The 21432-nt window shown below is 44.6% G+C and overlaps 1 protein-coding gene across 3 annotated transcripts in view; it reads right to left on the bottom strand.

Annotated features, from left to right (window-relative positions):
- Positions 1–21432, bottom strand: part of LOC144685736 (fibroblast growth factor receptor-like 1) — a 150099-nt gene that overhangs the window by 113937 nt on the left and 14730 nt on the right. The window lies entirely within an intron of this gene.

The raw sequence follows: 21432 nt of genomic DNA, 5'->3' as shown, positions 1-21432 counted from the left end.
GCTCGTACGTCTTATGGTCTTATGGATCGGAAAAGTCATTTAAGAGGAAAATAAATTTTCAAAAAACCTTTGTTGCGGCCAACTGAGGAGGCTGAATAAAGGGGAGCCAGTTCATTCCTCCTCACGTGATCGTAATAGTAGTGTCACATTTGTGCGGGAAGTGATGGAAATACCTATAGTTGCGTAAGAGTATTGTATCAACTCTTTGAAGCAAAATTTACCTTTCTATTTGAAGCATCATTTGCCTGATAATTCACCTGTAATTTGCATTCATTCTGATTTGCGTTAAAGTAAAAGCTACAAAAAGTGGAATCTTGTTGGTAATTTCTTCATCTGGAAGTCATTCAGTAAATTTGATTAGTTTGTTTTATAGATACCCCATAGAGATCATAACAACTGAATAAGGATGCTTCCATTTCTGTGTGGTAAAGTTTCTCCACTCATGAATGATCTTGTGGACCACAGATCTTTCACTGAAACATTGACCGATTCCAGGTAGAAACCAAGGCCATCCAAACATTCCACAGGTGTTTCTTCAAAAAGTGCCGAATGCTCCTTTCAAGTCTGAAAGGCATTCAGCACCCTGTATAATGTCTGTCACCACGCACGCATGTAATCTCCGGCACATTCAGAGACCCTCACTTTCCTCCCTCACAACAGGCCACCATCAAGTTCTGCAAACAGACCCTTTGAGAAGTGAATCCAGCTGACAGGCATTCTCTCCGCCTTATTCGCGACAGGCATGCAACAAGCACCATCAATTCAACAGCTGTACAAACAAGAGTTCAGCCAAGCTCAGAGTGCTCTGGTTAAGGCTGACTTACACTGAACAATAAAGATCTGAATGGTTACTACAGCACTGCTTCTGTTAACTAGTGAGACTCAAGCATGGAGAGGGCTGGAGCAAGAGATCAGAATTTCTAAATTGAGCCATATCGCTGCCACATACCTCTCCCACCCTCCTCAATACTACCCCACCACATCCTCTCTCCACTGGAGGCTGGCCGCAGTCGCCATTTCTAGTGGAACTGCTAACTCTCCCCTTTTAAATCATGCTCTGTATTTGAGTCTGAGTCACGGATTCATGGAGCTGACTTGTTACGAACAAAAACAAGGGCCAAAATGGGCACTGTGTGGGTATAACTGGCATCCACGGTAAGGGAGAGAAATCATGGGTCCCAGTGCTTCCCCTCTTTCTGCACCCCTTATTCAGCCCCTACTATCCTTTAATCCTCCCCCTCAATCATGCATGATATTTTTTCCCCTTTCAAGATTCACCAACCAATTCACCAAACAATCACAGAAATGTCCTAATAAAATGATAATGCCCATTGTTGACATCCGGTTACAATTATCATCCAATATGTATACAGCATGGGTCATTAATATTAAGAGCAGCAATGATAAAATGCAGTGATAATTTGTGTGTGCCCTATAGGTGATTCAACTGCAACTATTAAACAAACCAGAAAGTACAAATTTTATAAAAGCAAAATACTTTGGATGCTGGAAATCAGAAACAAAAACATAAAATGCTGGAAAATCTCAGCAGGTCTAACAGCATCTGTGGAGAGAAAAACAAAGTTACATTTTGAGTCCGTTTGACTCTTCTTCAGAGCTAAAGAGAAGTAAAAATGTGATGAAATTTAGACTGTTTGAGGGGGGTGCAGCAGGTGAATCTGGATTGAAGGCCAGCGATAGGTGGGGGCAAAGGAGAGATTGACAAAGATGTCATGAACAAAAGGACAAAGGGTGTTAATGGTAGTGGTACCGACTGAAGGAGATGCTGATGGCGGCATTAAGGTAAGGAAGCAGAATGTGTTCAATGGCAAGACAAAGGTTAGCATGAAAAAGTGACAGATGGCCCTCGTGGTGGTGGGGTGGGGGGGAAAAGATCGAAAATAGGATAAAAGGTGGGGATAAAACAATGAATAAAAATGAATATAAATAAAAATAAAAATAAGTGGATAAAAGATAAAAATAAAAAAATAAAAATGAATATTGAAAAAAGGGGATAAAAAAGGGACAAGGATGGAGGAGAGTGTTCATGGTCTGCAGTTGTTGAGCTCAATGTTCATTCCGGAAGGCTGTAAAGTGCCTAATCAGAAGATGAGGTGCTGTTCCTCCAGTTTGCGTTGGGCTTCACTGGAACATTGCAGCAGGCAGGAAATGTGGGCATGAGAGCAGGGTGGTGTGTTGAAATGGCAAGCAACAGGAAGGTCTGGGTCATGTTTGCGGACAGACCGCAAAGCGATCACCCAGTCTGCATTTGGTCGTGTTTGTTCTACGATTGTGTGGGAAGGTGCAGTGGGAGGGGGATGAGGTGTTGGGGGTGATGGAGGAGTAGACCAGGGTGTCCCGGAGGGAACGGTCCCAGGAGTAGACCAGGGTGTTCCAGAGGGAACGGTCCCTATGGAATGCCGACAGGGGAGTGAAGGGAAGATATGTTTGGTGGTGACGTCATACTGGAATTGGCAGAAATGGTCGAGGATGATCCTTTGAATGCTGAGGCTGGTGGGGTGAAAAGTGAGGATGAGAGGAATCCTAGCATGGTTCTGGGAGGGCCACCACATTACAGGAAGTACAAATTTTACTTTAAAACATCGTGCAATGTTGTTAATTTGACAGGAAAATACCCCATTAGTTATTTATAACACTGTGCAGATGATAACACTGATTTCGGTGACTCCCTCCAGCCCTCACCTACATGTTCTGCACATTGCACCATATGGACACAGTGACAGTAAATTCATATTTGGCAAAAGATTCAAAACTTGCAACCCAGATAAACTGTACAAGATCTTTTCCATTCTGTGGAAGAAGTAGAAGACTTTCTCTTGCCTGGGAGCATGATATTATTCAATATAATTATTTCATACAGAGGCATGAAGGTGGCAGGACAGGTGAATAAGGCGGTAAGGAAAGCACATGGAATGCTTTCCCATGATGGGCTGCATGGCCTCTTTCTACACCATAAACTTTTCTATGGTTCTATGAGTGTAATTGGGTTATATTTTATCAGTAATCTCACAGGATAGAAAGATCAAATGACTCCTGAGCAACAAAGTGCAATGATTGAACAACATAGGTCGTCTCTGTCAGTGAGAAGCATTAGAGCCCTCAGGTGTCTCTGTGTGACATGTCTTTTAAGAGACCAGAATACGGACTAACTAGTTCACAATTTTATCTGTGTTTTCTTGATCAGCAAATCTGAAGACTCTGCTGATTGCTGCTTCTCACTATTATCTATTTTCAATATCTACTGTGCAATACAACTTTATCTTGGTGCCTTTATGAGTTTTTTAAGGTATTGAAATATGGTGATAGAGTGCGATAAAAGTAAGTAGACAACAGGACAAGATTGAGGTCAATGGATAAGACTCTTGAGAATCATGTGCAGTGTAAAGCAGGTCACTGATTCACTATGAGCCCATTACGTAGTCCTGTCCTGGCAATTTCATGCCACAAAGCCTGCTCACAGTAAACTTTCATTAGCAACAAAATAAACAGAACTCTACCCATGATTTCACCCACTGTTCACAAGATAATTATGGGTGACAAAGGCCATCTAGCCCAGCTCATCTCATCCATCAAAATAATATACAAACATACATATTAGGAGCAAGAGTAAGCCATTTGGCCCCTCGAGCCTCTCCATCATTTGATAACATTGTCTATGTTATACCAGTGACTACAACTCAAAAGCACTTAATTAGCTGTAAAGCGATTTGGAACATCATGAAAGGTGCTGTATAAATATAGATTTTGTCTTTCTTTCATTACACCTGCATACAGTAAGCAGAGTGACTGTAGCAATGGTGAAATTGGAGGCCCAATGTTGATTCTCTAAGGGTAATTAATCATACAGCAATCAACTGATGTTAGTTAGGAATGTGGCTACAAACATATCACTACACTTACAAAACAATTCAACTCTGTAGCTAACACAACCTTACTATTCTGACCTCTCTGGTGCCAAGCCACAATATACCATAAATGGCATCTGCCCTTTTACACTAATGACACTATCCCCAGAATTTGTCAATCAGACATTTACCAGCAGCTTAGGAAAAATGTACATTGAATTGTTGATCTGAATTTTTTTAGAGAAGAATGATACATGGTACAAAAATATAGTATGGCCTTAACTCAAAAACTGGATTGTTTCCCCTCCCTTGAGAAGCTGTCATACAAATTGTGTTGCACGCTGTGAATTTACAGCCTATCTGGGGTGACCCTAGGATGGAGTAGAAATTTGTAAAACCTTTTGTTAAGTAATCTCCTTGTGACAAATGGGGATTTAATTCCCAGATATCGCAAGAGTACTAAGATGGGCAATAGTAAGTCAACAACTGTCTTGTATCAGTTCAGATTTTTATTTTCTTAGATTTATTTTGATTAGGCCCAAGATTCTCAAGTCTCTGGTACATCAACACAGTATCAGAATTGCGCCTACTTTAGGGCATAATGAAAATTTAGACTGCTATTTAAATGCTGATGTAAATTCAAAAGAGAATTTTGAGAAGTGTATGGTATTTAATTTTGTGGTGCTAAACACTGAAAGTGACCCTCCCACCACTCCCCCCACCCCCCACACTCCAACACCCCTAACCACCATCCCTCCACCCTCCCCACCACCACCTCACTCCACCCCATCACACCCCCAAACCCAGCAGCCCCCACCCCCCACATCCCACAGCACCCAATTACTCTAAAATGATTACAGGGACTTATCACTTTCAAGCAGATATTCAACTAAGAACACCTATTGACAGCTGCTGTGCTGCTGCTTCTGACTTTTAGGCAGCTTTGTGGTTTTCTGGCAGGCTTTTCAAAACAAATCGGAATCACAAAGCTGCCTGAAGGTTGGAAGTAGCAGTGCAGGAACTGTCAGTAAAATTGACCTGAAAGACTGGCTTTAAAAAAAATTGGAACCGTCAGGTTGACAGCTCCGATTGTTTTTAAGCCGGTGGTTCAGGTCTGCTGCTTAGTCTGGATGGTGTTTAGAACAATGAGCATGGGTCCCTCCCCCGCATCCCCTGGGGCCTGGCATTTGGCACCATCTGCACATCCCTCTCCCAGGCACACTGTCCTCCCAGGGCAGTAAACAGTGGGAGTGATCACTAAGGAGGTCTAATTCAACCCCATTTCTCCTGATGAGCTGCTGCAGGCTAGCAAGGGTTGCCAACAGTGGTTGGACGGATTCCGGGAGGTTGCAGCACATGACCTCCTACCTCCAACCGCCCCAGCCCCACACTCCCGCCATTAGTTGCCCAACATGTCCACACTCACAGAGAACACTTCCAACACCAATTAGGAAGCGAACAGACTCCCTGTCAGTCGGATAATTCTTGGCTGCCAGCCAGTCGATTTTTTTCTTTGCCATCTCCAACATTTTTGCAACTAATAGATGAAAGTGTTTCAAAACAACAAGAAAAGAAACACAACCTTAATTTTCATTTCCCTACGATTTTTTTCTTGGATTTCTTGCTGCAATGCCCAGGAGATTAATTCCTGGAGGGTTGGCAACATTCGGGCGAAGATATCTCAGACTTCTTTTCAGATTTAGACAACCAAAGTCAGCCCCGATGAAAAGATCAATAACACAATACACGCATTACTAACTCTCATCCTTTGTTGAGCTGCAGGCCCTATGGTACACACATCGGACAGCAGCTTGTTGGAAGCTGTAACCCGTTAGGGCTCAGCTAATGCAATGAGTAGCCTGAAGGCCAGAAAATCCCTGGTTTCCAAGCCCCTGGCACATGCAGAGTTAGTTATCCTCAGCTGTCAGGTGACGTGGTAACAGTGTTGTAAGTGGCTTCAGCCACGCCCCTCCCCCACTCCGGTTTAGAGAGGAGAAAATTAACCGGGATTACCTGATTTTGCTGGTTAGCTGTGAATGAAATGCTGCTTCAAGGCAGGAAAGTTCACACCGCCTCAAGCAGGGGAAGCTGCTCTTAAGAGCAGAAACAAACTAGCATGAATTAAACATGAATCTGCTCCACCAATCTCTGATTGTAACGATTCCACTGAGAATTTTGCCTGAATACAAGGATCAGATATAAAATCTCACCCGGCCGAGAACAATTAGTCTCGCAAACTGCAGTTTCAGACTAAATACACTCAAACACTATTTGCATTACATCTCTACTTCCAGAGGCTGCAACATAAATCAGTTTATGTGGGCCCAGTTTTAACCCATTCACTTACACAAAGTTAAAATTGGGCCCATGCGTGTCTCTAAAGGGAATGCGGCAGAAAGGGGGCGCATATGAGTCTCTAAAGCATAGCTCTGTAAACAACTCCATCCCTACAAGCCTCTGAAATCCAGTCTCTTGTGAATCCCTGATTTTCACTGCTCCATGATTGGCAGCTGTGCCTTCAGCTGCCTAGGTCCTAAGTTCCAAACTTCTCTCCCTAAACATCCCTCTTCCTATGAGGCTGTCCTTAAAACCTAACTCTTTGACCACGATGTTGATCACTTACCCTAAAATCTCCTTTTGGCTCAGTCTCAAATTGTGTTTGATAATGCTCCTGTGAAACATCTTGGGATATCTTATTATTTTAAAGATGCTATATTAATGTATGTTGGAGACTGCATATAAGTGGGGAGCACATCTGTCTATGAATAACAGAGGCCAATCTCAGGAAGCAGTTTTGATTCCCACCTCTGGAGTGCACCCAGTGATAAAGATTAACAGTTGCTGGCATCAGATGTGCTCCTTTGACCAATGTTGTGGGTAGGCTGATCTCCCCAGACTTCCTGCTGACACTGAGAGGTTAATGTGGCTGCTGGCTGGTGCAGCCCTCCTTCCCCAGATACTGGGGGAGTCAATGATGGTAAGGCTTCTTAAAATTTTTTCATGGGATATGGGCGTCGCTGGCTGGGCTACCATTTGTTACCCATCGCTTTTTGTCATTGAGAAGGTGGCTGCAGGTCCATCCACAATGCTGTTAGGGAGGGAGTTCCAGGATTTGGATCCTGCAACAGTGAGGGAGGGAACGGCGATATAGTTCCAAGTCAGGATGGTGTGTGGCTTGGAAGGAATCTTCCAGGTGGCAGTGTTCCCATGTAGCTGCTGCCTTGTGCTTCTAGGTGGTAGAGGTCATAGGTTTGGACATTGTGGTCGAAGAAGCCTTGGTGAGTTGCTGCATGGCATCTTGTAGATGGTATGCACTGCTGCCACTGTGCGTCAGTGGTGGAGGGAGTGAATGTTTAAGGTGTGGATGGGGTGCCTTTCAAGTGGACCACTTTGTCCTGGATGGTGTCAAGTTTCTTGAGTGTTGTTGGAGCTGCACTTGTTCAGGCAAGTGGAGAGTTTTCTATCAAACTCCTGACTTGTGCCTTGTAGATGTTGCAAAGGTTTTGGGGAGACAGATGGTGAATTACTTGCCTCAGAATTCCCAGCCTCTGAATTGCTCTTGTAGCCACAGTGTTTATATACCTGGTCCAGTTCATTTTCTTGTCAAGGGTAACCCCAAGGTTGATAGTGGAGGATTCAGCCTTAATAATGCCATTGAATGTCAAGGGGATTTGGTTAGATTCTCTCCTATTGGAGATGGTCATTGCCTGGCACTTGTATGGCTCAAATGTTATCTGCAGTTATCAGCTCAAACCTGTATGTTATCCAGGTCTTGCTGCATATGGACATGGACTGCTTCACTAACGGAAGAGTTGCGAATCGTGCTGGACATTGTGCAGTCATCAGCGAACACCCCACTTCTGACCTTATGATGGAGGGAAGGACATTGATAAAATAACTGAAGATGGTTGAGCCTCGGATGCTACTCTGAGGAACCCCTGCTGTGATGTCCTGAGATGGTTGACCTCCAACAACCACAACCATGTTCCTTTATGCTATGTATGTCTCCAACCAGCGGAGAGTTTTCCCCGATTCCTATTGACCTGTTTTTCTAGGGCTCCTTGATGCCACACTCGGTCAAATGCTGCCTTGATGTCATAGGCAGTCACTCACACCTCACCTCTTGATTTTAGCTCTTTTGTTCATGTTTGGACCAAGGCAGTAATGAAGTCAGGAGCTGAGTGTCCCTGGTGGAACCCAACTGAGCATCAGTGAGCAGGTTATTGCTAAGCGAGTGCTGCTTGATAGCATTGTTGACGACACCTTCCATCATTTTGCTGATGGTCGAGAGTAAACTGATGGGGCAGTAATTGGCTGGATTAGATTTGTCCTGCTTTTTGCGGACTAGAACACCTGGGCAATTTTCCACATAGCTGGGTAGATGCCAGGGTTGTAGCTGTACTGCTACAGCTTGGCTGGGGGCACGGCAAGTCTTCATTACTACTTTTGGAATATTGTCAGCACCCATAGCCTTTGCAGTATCCAGTGCCTTTAGCTGTTTCTTGATATTACATGGAGTGATTCAAATTGGCTGAAGCCTGGAATCTGTTTTGCTGGGGCCTCTGGGGGAGGCCGAAGTAGATCATCCAGTCAGCAGTTCTGGCTGAAGATTGTTGCAAATGCTTCAGCCTTATGTTTTGCACTGATGTGCTGGACTCCCCATCATTGAAGATAGGGATATTTGTAGATCCTCCTCCTCTAGTGAGTTGTTTAATTGTCCACCACCATTCACGATTGGTTAAGGCAGGGCTGCAGAGCTTAGATCTGATCCATTGGTTGTGGGAATGTTTAGCTCTGTCTATCACTTGCTGCTTATGCTGTTTGGCACGCAAGTAGTCTTGTGTTGTAGCTTCACCAAATTGGCACCTCATTTTAGGTATGCCTGGTGCTGCTCCTGGCATGCCCTCCTGGACCCTTCATTGAACCAGGGTTGATCCCCTGGCTTGATGGTAATGGTAGAGTAGGGGGTATGCCAGGCCACGAGGCTACAGATTGTGTTTGAGTACAATTCTACTGCTGCTGATGGCCAGCAGCACCTCATGGATGCCCAGTTTTGAGCTGCTAGATCTGTTTGAAATCTATCCCATTTAGCACAGTGGCAGTGCCATACAACATGATGGGGGGTATGCTCATTTTGAAGAAGGGACTTCATCTTCACAAGGACTATGCGGTGGTCAGCCTTACCAATACTGTCATAGACAGACGCATCTGCAACAGGAGGATTGGTGAGGTCAAGTTCAAGTATGTTTTTCCCTCTTGTTGGTTCCCTCACCACCTGCCACAGACCCAGTCAAGCAGCTATGTGCTTTAGGACTCGGCCAGCTCGGTCAGTAGTAGTAGTGGACATTGAAGTCCCCCACCCAGAGTACATTCTGCACTCTTGCTAACTTCAGTGCTTCCTTCAAGCAGTGTTCAACATGAATAGGTCCGCCAATTTCTGATGGTAACGATTCATTTGAGAATTTTGCCTGAACGCAAGGATCAGATATAAAATCTCACCCAACTAGGAACAATTAGTTTTGCCACCTGCAGTTTCAGACTAAATATCAGCTGAGTGGGGGAGGGGAGGCGTGGTGGTAGGTGATAATCAGTCAGAGGTTTCCTTATCCATGAGACTTCATGCGGTCCAGAGTCAATGTTGAGGACTCCCAGGACAACTCCCTCCTGACTCCTGACAGTTGCAGTTGTTATGGTGATGCTGAATCTTCCCTGCAGTGTATGGAAGCTGTGTGCACCATAGATACCCTGTGAGAAACTCCTCGAATTAATGCAATGGAAAGAGGGAGCAAGCGAGAAAGGAAACAATGAAAGAACTTGCATTTATGCAGCACCTTGTTACACATGGTATTTTACAATCAATGGATTATTTTTGAAGTGTAGTCGCTGTAGTTATGCAGATTAGAGAAGCAAATTTGGGCACAGCAAGGTTTCACATACGGTAACAAATGAACAATTTGTTCTTTGGTGGTGTTGACTGAGAGAGGAATTCTGACCAGGATAACAGGAGAACTCACTTCCTGACTTTGAATTATGTCATTTGCCCATCTGAACAGGTTGAACGTCACATCTGAGGGAAGGTATCTCTAACAGTACAGTGCTCCCTCAGTGTGCATTGACATCTCAATCTAGATTGTATGCTCACGTACCTGGAATTGGGTTTGCACTCACGACCTCTGACTCCAAGACAAGCTTCCTGGTGACTATCACTAGTTAGTTGCGCTGTCAACTCTGAGTTAGTAGGAGTTTGAGAAAGAAGCTCTTTTCTTATGGTTTAGAAGAGAGGCCGCTCATTGCAGCTTGGAAGAGAAACAGAAAGGAAGCAAGAACGGACTTTCATTTTTTTTACAGCAGACTGATTAATATATTCATGTGAAATTTCTTTGTGGACTAGTCTAATGTCATCTTTAACCCATTTGTTTTATACAGGTTAATGGTTAAATCCGAGTCATGCACAGAAGAATTTTACAGGAATGCATTAAGACAGTCCACTATGAGAGTAATTAGATACAAATGAGAGAACAGCACAGAAAAATAAAATCGGAAATAGGGAACAGGTTATTATCGAGTGACAGCTGGCCTCAATTCTGCTACGCGATCCTAATTTTTCATGTCAGGCAAATATAAAAGGGGTCAGTCTCAGACAGCAGCTTATGTGATGAAGCAGATCACATCAGTGCTCCTGCAACAGTCACACCCACAATGTCAGGATTCCACTATTACTGGGTCAGTCAGTCACACAATGACAGGACCGCACTTTCGCAGAGTCAGTCAGTCACACAATGACAGGACCGTACTTTCGCAGAGTCAGTCAGTCACACGGTCACAGGGCTACACCATTAGAGTCAGTCAGTCAAACAGTGACAGGGCCGTACTATTACAGGGTCAGACAGTCACACAGTGACAGTGCTGCACTATTACAGGGCCAGTCAGTCACAGAGCGACAGTGCTGTACTATTACAGGATCAGCCAATCACAAAGTGACATCACTGTACTATTACAGAGTCATTCAGTCACAGACTGGCAGGACTACATTATTACAGTTAGTCACACACCGACAGGACTGCACTATTACATTGTCCATCAGTCACACATCTACAGGGCTGCACTATTACAGGGTCATTCAGTCATTCAGTCACAGACTGACAGGACTGCACTATTACATTGTCAGTCAGACACACATCTATAGGACTACATTATTACAGGTACAGTCAGTAACAAAGTGACAGAACTGTACTATTACAGAGTCAGTTAATCACACAGTGACAGGACTGCACTATTACAGGGTCAGTCAGTTACTCAGTGAGATGGCTGCATATTACAGAGTCAGTCAACCACTCAGTGACAGGACTGCACTATTACACGCGCAGTCAGGCATCCAGTGACAGGAGTGAACTATTACAGAGGCAGTCAGTCAAACGGTAACAGGGCTGCACAATTCCAGAGGCAGTCAATCACCCATTGACAGGGCTGCATTATTACAGGGCCAATCAGTCCCACATTGACAGGATTGCACTGTTATAGGGTCAGTCAGTCACCCAGTGACAGGGCTGCATTATTACAGGGCCAATCAGTCCCACATTGACAGGACTGCACTATTATAGGGTCAGTCAGTCACCCAGTGACAGGGCTGCACGATTACAGGGCCAGTCAGACACACACTAGTCAGCCAATCGCCCATTGACAGGACTGCACTATTACAGAGTCAGTCAGTCAAACAGTGACAGTTCTGTAAAATTACAGAGGCAATTACCCATTGACAGGGCTGCACTATTACAGGGCCAATCAGTCCCACAATGACAGGACAGCACTATTGAAGGCTTGGTAAGTCACACCGTGACAGGAGTGCACTGTTACAGGGTCGGTCGGTCTCCCAGTGACAGGGCTAGGCAATCACCCTGCTCTGTTGTCCATGTATCAGTCACACAGTGATGGGTTAGGTTAATTTGTTCAATAATGACTAGGCGGATTACATAGTCACCCAGTGATTGTAGGGGTTGGCGGGGGGAGGGTGGAGGTTAATGAGTCACTCAGTGATTGTGCTGCACGGTTGAGTCAATAGCTCCATATTGCAGTAAGAGAACCGGTAAAATACAACCTCCCAGCACCATCAACAACATAGACGTTAAAGAGGTCATTTGCAACAATAACTTTTTTACTGACAGCCAATCAACTCGAACCTTATTCTATTCATGCGGGACACACTGGCTACTCAATCATATGAGCAGCTGAACTGAGTCAATAGAGGCTTTGTTACACTAGGTATTCGCTGTAAGAGCAGGCCTCCAAAGCAGGTGAACCATACATGGCCTGCTATTTTCTTAACTCCAGGCTCTCTGATATCGGAAGACACTAAATGAGAGAATTATAATGTTAACAAAACAGATCTGTGCAATCTACCTGCTGTGGAACTGGGTTCCTGCTACTCTGGAGTATTAACCCGTTCCAATTCCTGCACCTACACCTATAACTCTTTTCCAAAATTAAGCTCCTGATAAGGAATGTGGAAACATTAGCAATTCTTCAAACAGGTTGTTTAGCCCATTATCTTATTAAAAGGAGACATCTGCTTCTGAAAAAATGAGGTGCTCCAGGTGTTCCCCAGCAGTGTAGAGAGGTGAGGAGATACCGGGAGTTACCCAGAGTGTAGAGAGGTAAGGAGACAGCTGGAGTTCCCCTGAGTGTTGAGAGGTGAGGAGACACCAGGACTTTCCTTGGAAACTAAAATCAGAAGAGGTTAGAAGCGAGTACAAAGACCAGTGGAGGCAGAAGTTTCAGAGAGAAAGCTCCCTGGAAGTGTGGAGAAGGGATTTATTGGAGGAAATTCTGCAGCAAGCCAGAGTGAGAGTTAGAATAGTCATTGGTAATCTAGCAATGCAAGGTGATGACACGTCTTGCAGCTCATCAACCTTTCCCACTTACAACTGAATTGCTGGATTTGAATCTTTATCATCAACACTTCATGCAATGACAATTTGCTGATTGTAGCATAGCAGTAGGAACATGGTCAGTTAACTAAACAGGAAAAAATGATCCTCAAGACTGCTGAGGGGAATTGTCTAATGCCTCCAAACTGCACAGGTCATTGGCAGATTGGGACAACCTAAAAAGGAACCCCCAACCTCACACAGTCTGAAAAGAACACTAGATAGAACAGCTCTCTGAGGTCCCACTCATGCCTCAGTGGATAACTGCACAGTCTGTATAATGAGTCATACAAGTCAGATTCCATCCTTGATCAGTGTTATGCTAGTTGGTTAGGAGAGTTAAAGAGGCACTGCAATTGTTTCCAACCAAGCCAGAAAAATATCAAGCAGCATTCTTCTCCTGCTTTCAATCTGGTACCTGTGACAGAACTGTAGGTATTAAATTAAAGCAGGATTAAGCTGAACTGTGATACATATCACAGACAAACACACACCTGATACTGAAGAATGGTCACCTTAGTGAGACGCTAGAAGGCGGCTGACCCTGTGGACACATACTCCAAAGGGAATCCACAACCTAAAGGGAGGGGAAGGAGTAAAAAGAGAAGACTGGATGGACATCAACAGCACAGGGATGCATTTCCACCAGGGTTCTCCCATTTGTCCACTATAACTTTGGCAGAAGGGCTGTGGAAATCCTAGAATTATGGTGAATGATGGGGGAACCTCCCTAATGGTTCACTACAAATTCTGGAAAGCAGCCTTAACCCTTCATAATGGGGAACTAAGTCATATAGTGTCCAGTTTGGTCTGTGATGAGTTGGCTGGTCACAGCTAGGCAGCAATTGGTCTCAGTATGCCTGGGTTGGAAGGGGAAAAGAAAAATCAACTTGCATTCCCACTCATCATTGTATATCAAGTCACTCTTGCTGGACTGCATGTACGTGTTGACATATTGTCCAGGTGTACCTGAGGGCTGTTGGGATAGAACCCTAGTAAGAGTCTGCAATGTCAGCAGTGATGAGGATGAAATGTGAGGAAAATTGCTGCCAAAATTAAAAATCACAGACTTCAGTAATATGTTGCATGGCTGGATTTCTGGAAAAAATTAACTACACTTTTCCTTAGCCCCATATTGATCTTTGAGAAATTGTGCTCCAACCTACTAAAATTTTTTAAAAATTCCTCGTCAGTCACACTTGAATTCAATGGCTCCTTGGTCAGAGGGTATGAGGGCCTCTATCTGACTTTCAAAGTCCTTTATGCTCTATGATCCTGTCACTAATGAGGAAGAAGATAAATGAGTAGGCCTAGGCTTCTAGGCCTGTCAGAGTGATGTATTATTGTGGTACAGTGATGACAGGCTGTGATTGATCACAACATAGGTCCTGGTGGAAAGACCTCTTACAGATTCTATACTAACCTTCACTCTCACTCTGAGTTTGAAGGATGCATTGGACAGGAAGGCAACAGCCTGCCTCTACTCTCAGATCAAGTGTCAGGCACCATCAGGAGACCGAGTGCAGTATAGGCTTGGATCAGAGCATATGGTGTATTACAGGCTGATATTATGATATTAATAATGTAAACATTGTGACATTAGACATACCAATAGCACATGATCCATATAAAAAAATGCATAAATAACTCTGATGGTGGGCTTAATCATGAGGAAGTCGCTTTTTAAATGTGTGAAACACTCTGATTGATGAAAACGGCTTCAGGCTATTTCCAATTGGAAACAGGGCCACAAGATTTTGAAACTTCTTGTTTGAACATCTTCTTGCTTGCAAGCAAGAAAAATAAGCCTGTGTTGGTGGCAATGACCTGCCAACCTGTGTGGTTGGGTTATGAGTAATGGCCCAAGCTTGTCCTTAGCCAACAATCACACAGGCTGAAAAATCATGGGTGCTGGATTGTGATCGGGAGCAGGAATCCTACTGCCTTTCCTCTTTTAGCTAAGGACAATTGTCTCACTGTTACTGAGAGGTCAGCTAACTGGGGATAGAAGCTGGGACTTCCTAGTTCAATATGACTCCCATGTCACACCAGATAGAGTCTTAATCGAAAAAGGAACCAGGGAAACTTGCATTTTAAAATAAAGTCACGCATAATCAATGACCCTGCTGGGAGCTGGTGCAATGGACAATGCATCGACAGGTTTCTCTTGTTCCTTCTGTGCTTGAAATATGCCATCCTGCACAAACGTCCTCTTCCCTTCATCACTATATGTTCAAACCCAGAATCTAACACTTATCCTTTGCTTTGCAAGGCCTCAAAAAAATATTGTCCCTCGTCATCTTTCTTCCTCCCACATCATGCAGGCTTTGAAAACACACATTGGGCACCCTCTGGTCTCTCCTGTTATTTAATCACCACTGCCCTTCACTCTATCCTACACCCTTTGGATCTTATCCTGGCCACCTCCTTCCCCACACTTTCCCTGGCTCTATATTTGCTTAGAAGCTGTTCATTTCTAATAGATTCCAGTTCTGATGACCTGAAATGTTGGGCTGAATTTTCCCCACAGAGAAGGGAAAGAGGAGTTCGGGACTGCTTTCAGATCCCAAAATTATCTTCAGTGGGAAACTGATTAAAGTCAAGGTTTTCACCTTTATTGAAAGATATAAGATTCTGAGGGGCTTTGACAGGGTAGATGCTGGGAGAATGTTTCCCCTCGTGGAGGAATCTAGAACTAGGGGGCACAGTTTAAAAATAGGGTGTCTCTCATTTAAGAAGGAAATGAGGAGGAATTTCTTCTCTCAAGAGGGTCATTGGACTTTGGAATTCTCTTTCACTGAGAGCCGTGGAGTCTGGGTCATTGAATATATTCAAGGCTGAGTTAGACAGATTTTTGATTGACAAGGGAGTCAAGGATTATGGGGGCAGGCACAAAAGTGAAGTTAAGGGCACAGTCAGATCAGCCATGATCTTATTGACTGGCAGAACAGGCTCAAGGGGCCGAATGGCCCATACCTGCTCCTATTTTGTGTGTTTTTATGTTTAAGTGGGTGATTCCTTAATTGGCATGGAGACAGGTTTCCTGTCCAATTACAGGTGGCAGACAAAGGTGGAGGGCCAGAGGCGTTCCAGATTCAGAGAAGCCCCTAGCTGCAGTAGAAAGGTAACTGTGAGGGCGCCTTATAACAAGGTGGTACCCTCTCAGCCACTTTTCATAAACTTTAACAAAAGAATTCAGAAACAGCCAGACACTCTAAAGGACGGCCTCTGTGGCTGTACACCAGCCTAGGCAGGCAGGGAGGGCCTGTAGGCCTGCTAGCCATGGCACCCCAGGCTGCCAGTGGGGACTCACTTCCAGAGCGTTAAACTGCACCCTCCTCCCCTACCCATTGTGTTAGGAAACTGGAGACCAATCTGAAAATCCTAAACTCACCCTTAGCAAGGTTCTTACTGAGCCTAAATGCCTCCCCCCGCCCCGAACCCATGTTGGGAATGGATTTGGGGAGCCAGCACACCAGCCTCATAACTTTCGGATCCTTGTCGCTGCCTCTGTTCCCTGTGTCAACGGGACCCGGAAATTCAGCCGACAAACTCTTGACCGGAATTTTCCGGTCTTGCTGCAGTCGGATACGTCACGCCAGACACAGCGGCCCAGCCAAAGGTCCATTTACTTCAGGCGGGGGCCAGAAAACCCCGCTGCTTGTTCTGTTTCTTCCTGCATGAATGCTGCCAAAACCTGTTGAGTGTTTCAAGCATTTAGGGTTGTTATTCCCAATTGCCGTTCCTTGCTTTACCTCATCCTTTTTCCCCCCTCTTTTCAAACTTGTTGCCCTCCTCCCGTGAGAGTTTTGGCCAATAATTTACCACCTAGAATTCTTGAACACCATTGCAGCCCCTTTGAAGAATGGAGAAACTGTCTGTAGAGGTAATAGCACCCCTTCCCATCGCTAACTCAAAACAATTCATTTAATCTGGTGTTAAAAACACCACAAGCTGACCTGCTGTTGATTCAGACTGCTGCTGGGCCTCTGAAGCTACAGAGGGAGTCATTTTCAGAGAGAGTGCTGATTTGGAATGTGGAGCACAATATTATCAGCAAGTCTGTCAACGGTCACAGCTGTCCCAGGATCTGAACACCTGTCTCTGGAAGGCTCGGAATTTCAGTGAGAAATCACGCACCCTTTCCTAAAGGGACATTGTCACTCAAGATGGTCTGTGCTGGCTTTGTTGTAGAAGTTAGCCCAGTTCCCAGAGAGAATGAAGCTTCAATGACTACCCTCGCTGATTTTAACCGCATTGGGTAAATGGAGCAAATCCAGGAATTTCAAGGCTGTCATTAAAAGCTTGGGCTCATGTTTAAAGAAATTATATATTTTTTAATCTCTTTCTCTCCTGGTTGTAATGATCTGTGCTGGGTTACTGTGTTAGGGGCACCAACAGTGTGCTTCATCTCACTTGAGCGACCGATCTAGGCCTAGGTGGTGAGATTTGGCACGTCATTCAACAGTGGGGCTGTATCACAGTCAAGTCCTGTCCTATCCTCTGCAAACCAGTCACTGGGTAGTAATGGGATTGGAATCCTGGCCGATTTTACTCCCATCACTACCCCACCTTCATCCCACAAGTAACCTGAAAGGAGCTACACAGACCAGGTTTAATTCAGTTTGTAGTGAATTGGTTATTATCAGTCTTTTGGGACAAGGTCAGTTAGCACACAGAGGGTGGTAAAGACTGAGGATCAGACTGAGCCCTTCGTGGTATGAATAGCTCAGTATCAGAGTAGAAAACCGACAGGACGCCTACCAAAGTCAAGGAAAGGGTTAGGAGAAGGGATGTATTCTTTTTACCTCTCCTGTTCTGGGGAGTCCCTCTCCAGTACTGAACCCAAAATGCAGAACTGTTAATAATTCAGAGAGGATGACTGTTATTGTGAAAAATGGAAAGGTTATATTAATGTAAAGGAAGAAAGCCCTGCATTTATATAGCACCTTTCACAGCCTCGGGGAAAGCACTTTACAACCTCTGAAGTGCTTTTGAAGTGTAGACACTGTTGTAATGTAGTCCCCAGTTTTGGTGAGATTTATAATTCTGTCAATTCTCCACTCCTTGTCACATGTCATTTCCTGGTTGCTCAGTTTTGATTTGTAATTGGTGCTGGAGAAGCCTTGGAACATAGAAACTTAGAGCTTCTGGCTCAGAGGCAGGGGTACTACCAAATGAGTCATAAGACCTCCGCTTTCAGGAGGAAACACTTATTCAAAACAAAGGCCAGTGGAAGTTTGGAACACTTGACCATTTCGCCTCCTGGGCCTGTTCAATCACTCAGTGAGATCATGGTGGATCTGTGACCTAATTTCACGTACCTGCCTTTTTCCCCCTATCTCTTACTACCTTTGGTTAAAAAAAACTACTGATCTCAGTCGTAAAATTAACAATTGATCTATCATCAATTGTCATTTTTTGAAGAGTTCCAAACTCTCCTGTGAGTGAGCCCACAGCTATAGCTCCATGGTGCATTGGCAATAGGCTACCTCACCAGGTTGCGCCCATGAGCTCACATCTAATCCTGATCATCCCTGGCAGTATCAAGAGGAACTGCCTCAGCATTAATCAGAGGTCTTGTTTCTTTGATTAGGAGGGGAATTATCTAGTACAAAGAGGGGCCAAGTTAACCCTGGTTGCCAGGGCAATGCTTTTTCCTCAGGGCCACGATAAAATGAGGCTGTGAGTCTAAGCGGCCTATTGCCTTGATGTTAGAGAGAAATTTCATGTTTGACTAAAGGCATTTCATCTCATTTACATTATGTGGTGGAGCGTGAACAGCAGCTGAATGATGTGCTTGTGTGCATGGTGTCTGTTTGGGCTCTACTGGTAAAGGGCACTTTGCTTGGATGACGAGCTGCTCTCTTACTATCATTCCCATGTTTCTGATTGGAAGATGCAAGAGTCTGTTGGCCAAGCGTTGATTACTGATAGACATTATCAACACCAACCAGGAACAGGAGAGGCTGGTTCTTTTGGCGATCCAGTGTTTATGCTCAAGGGCAGATGAAAGACCTTCTAATGCTTTGGCTATTTTGAGCTGAATGCAGCAAAAAGTGCTCCCCAGTCTGATACAGAACAGGTCAGACGGAGAGTAAAACTCCAACTATTCTGGCAGAAGCTCCCAAGTCAAATCGATAAAGCACAAGCGCAGATCGATTAAAGCTCGTGTCTATTCCATCCTCAAATCATTAATCCCCAATCTTCCACTACATTACAAAAGTGTCTACACTTCAAAAACACTTCAGTGCTGGTAAAGTGCTTTCCCCGAGGCTGTGAAAGGTGCTATATAAATACAGGGTTTTCTTCCTTTACATTAATATAACCTTTCCATTTCTCACAATTAGAGTAATTCTCTCTGAATTATGAACAGTTCTGCACTTTGGGTTCAGTACTGGCTTGTGGCCACCCAAACCTATTTCACACGGCCTCATAAAGCTACCAAAATACACTTTATGTTTAGCACCTCATCAGTATGGATGGTAAGGAAGCAACATGTGTGCGCTGGCTTGCTGCTTTTTCAATGCCAAACTAGCTAGGAGAGAGCCTGAAAATGATCTGGGAGTGAGAGTGATCACAATACTGACAAGAGCCGCTCTTTGAAAAGCAGCAACTAACAAGGCAAACAGATTGCTGAGCTATGTTGTCCAAATTGTACAATACAAAACTCTGAAGGGATCTGGCGAGGCAGTGCCCTGGATATTATTTTCCGATCTTATTGTTGAAGCACAAAGGGAATATTCTAGGATCAGAAGGACCACAAGACTAGCCATTAACATCAGAGTAATGAGGTTTGAAAAATAGAAATTTCTCCAAGTTGCTTCTATTCCACTGCCTAGACTTTGCTGCAAGTGTGGCAGAAACACTGGGCACAATGGTGCAAAATTTAGCTGTTTATTTATTCGTTCATGGGATGTAGGTGTCACTGGCTGGGCCAGCATTTATTGTCAATTCCCAATTGCTCTTGTTCAGAGGGCGTCTAAGAGTCAACCATATTGCTGTGGACCTGGAGTCACATGTAGGCCAGACCAGGTAAAGATGGAAGATTTCCTTCCTTAAGGGGCATTAGTGAAACAGATGGGTTTTTACAACAATCGACAATGGTTTCGTGGTCATCATCAGGCTTTCAATTCCAGACTTTTACCGGATTCATATTTCACCATCTGCCATGGTGGGATTCGAATCCGGGTCCCCAGAGCATTACCCTGGGTCCCCCACTGCGTATAACTACAGCAACTGCAGTTTAAAATGGTTCATTGGTTGTGAAACATCTCAAGGATGTGAAAAGTGATAAGTAAGTGCAAGTTCCTTCTTTCATACCATGTAGTGCCATTGAGTAATTGAAGAAGCTAAGTTGGAAACCTGCAAAACTGGCTCAGATGCAAGAGAGAAAAAGGTTATCAGAGGAAAAGAGAGGTGTTTGGGTAGAGAGGAAGGGAGGGACATAAGATATGTTCAATAAAAATTCCAAAGGAAGCTAAATTGGCGTCAAGTTGAAAAACAACCATGCATGTAAGCAGATGATTAGGTGGGCAAGGAGAATTGAGGGGAGGGAGGAGGGGGACAATATTTTTTATTTATTCATACACAGTATGTGGGCATCACTGGATAGGCCAGCATTTATTGCCCATCCCTAATTGCCCTCAAGAAGGTGGTGGGGGTGAGCCTTATCTCAAACCGCTGCACTCCATATTGTGTAGGTACAACCACAGTGCTGTTCAGAAGAGAGTTCCAGGATATTGGTCCAGTGACAGTGAAGGAACAATGATATCAGTTCCGAGTCAGGATGGTGTGTGGCTTAGAGGGGAACAGTCAGGTGGTGGTTTTTCCATGTAGCTGCTGCCTTTGTCCTAGGTGGTAGATGACGTGGATTTGGAAGGTGCTGGCGGAGGAGCATTGATGATGCAGTGCATATTGTAGATGGTACACACTGCTACTACTGAGCATCGGTGGTGGAGGGAATGAACATTTAAGGTGGTGGACGGGGTGCCAATCAAGTGGGCTGCCTTATCCTGGATGGTGTTGAGCTTCTTGAGTGTCGTTGGAGCTGCACTTATCCAGGCAAGTGGGGAGTACTCCATTACACTCCTGACTTATGCCTCGTAGATGGTGGACAGGCTTTGGGGAGTGAGGAGGTGAGTTACTCACCACAGGATTCCCAGTCTCTGACCTGCTTTTGTAGCCACAGTATTTATATGGCTAGTCCAATTCAGTTGCTGGTCAATGGTAACCCCCAGGATGTTGATAGCGGGGGATTCAGTGATGGTAATGCCATTGAATATCAAGGGGAGATGGTTAGATTCTCTCTTGTTGAAGATGGTCCTTGCCCGGCACCTGTGTGGTGCAAATGTTGCTTGGCACTTATCAGCCCAGGCCTGAATGTTGTCCAGGTCTTGCTGCATTTGGACATGGACTGCATCAGTATCTTCAGAGTCTTCAGTAGCTTCAGAGTCGCGAATGTGTACAATCATCAGCGAACATTCCCACTTCTGACCTTATGATGGAAGGAAGGTCATTGATGAAGCAGCTGAAGATGGTTGGGCCTAGGACACTGCCCTGAGGAACTCTTGCAGTGATATCCCAGGACTGAAATGATTGACCTCCAACAAACACAACCATCTTCCTTTGTGTTAGGTATG

This window comes from Cetorhinus maximus, chromosome 10, assembly GCF_964194155.1.
Source record: "Cetorhinus maximus chromosome 10, sCetMax3.hap1.1, whole genome shotgun sequence".
In the NCBI taxonomy this organism is placed as follows: domain Eukaryota; kingdom Metazoa; phylum Chordata; class Chondrichthyes; order Lamniformes; family Cetorhinidae; genus Cetorhinus; species Cetorhinus maximus.
The sequence above is the reverse complement of the archived record's forward strand: the minus strand, read 5'-3'. Positions and strand labels throughout refer to the sequence as shown.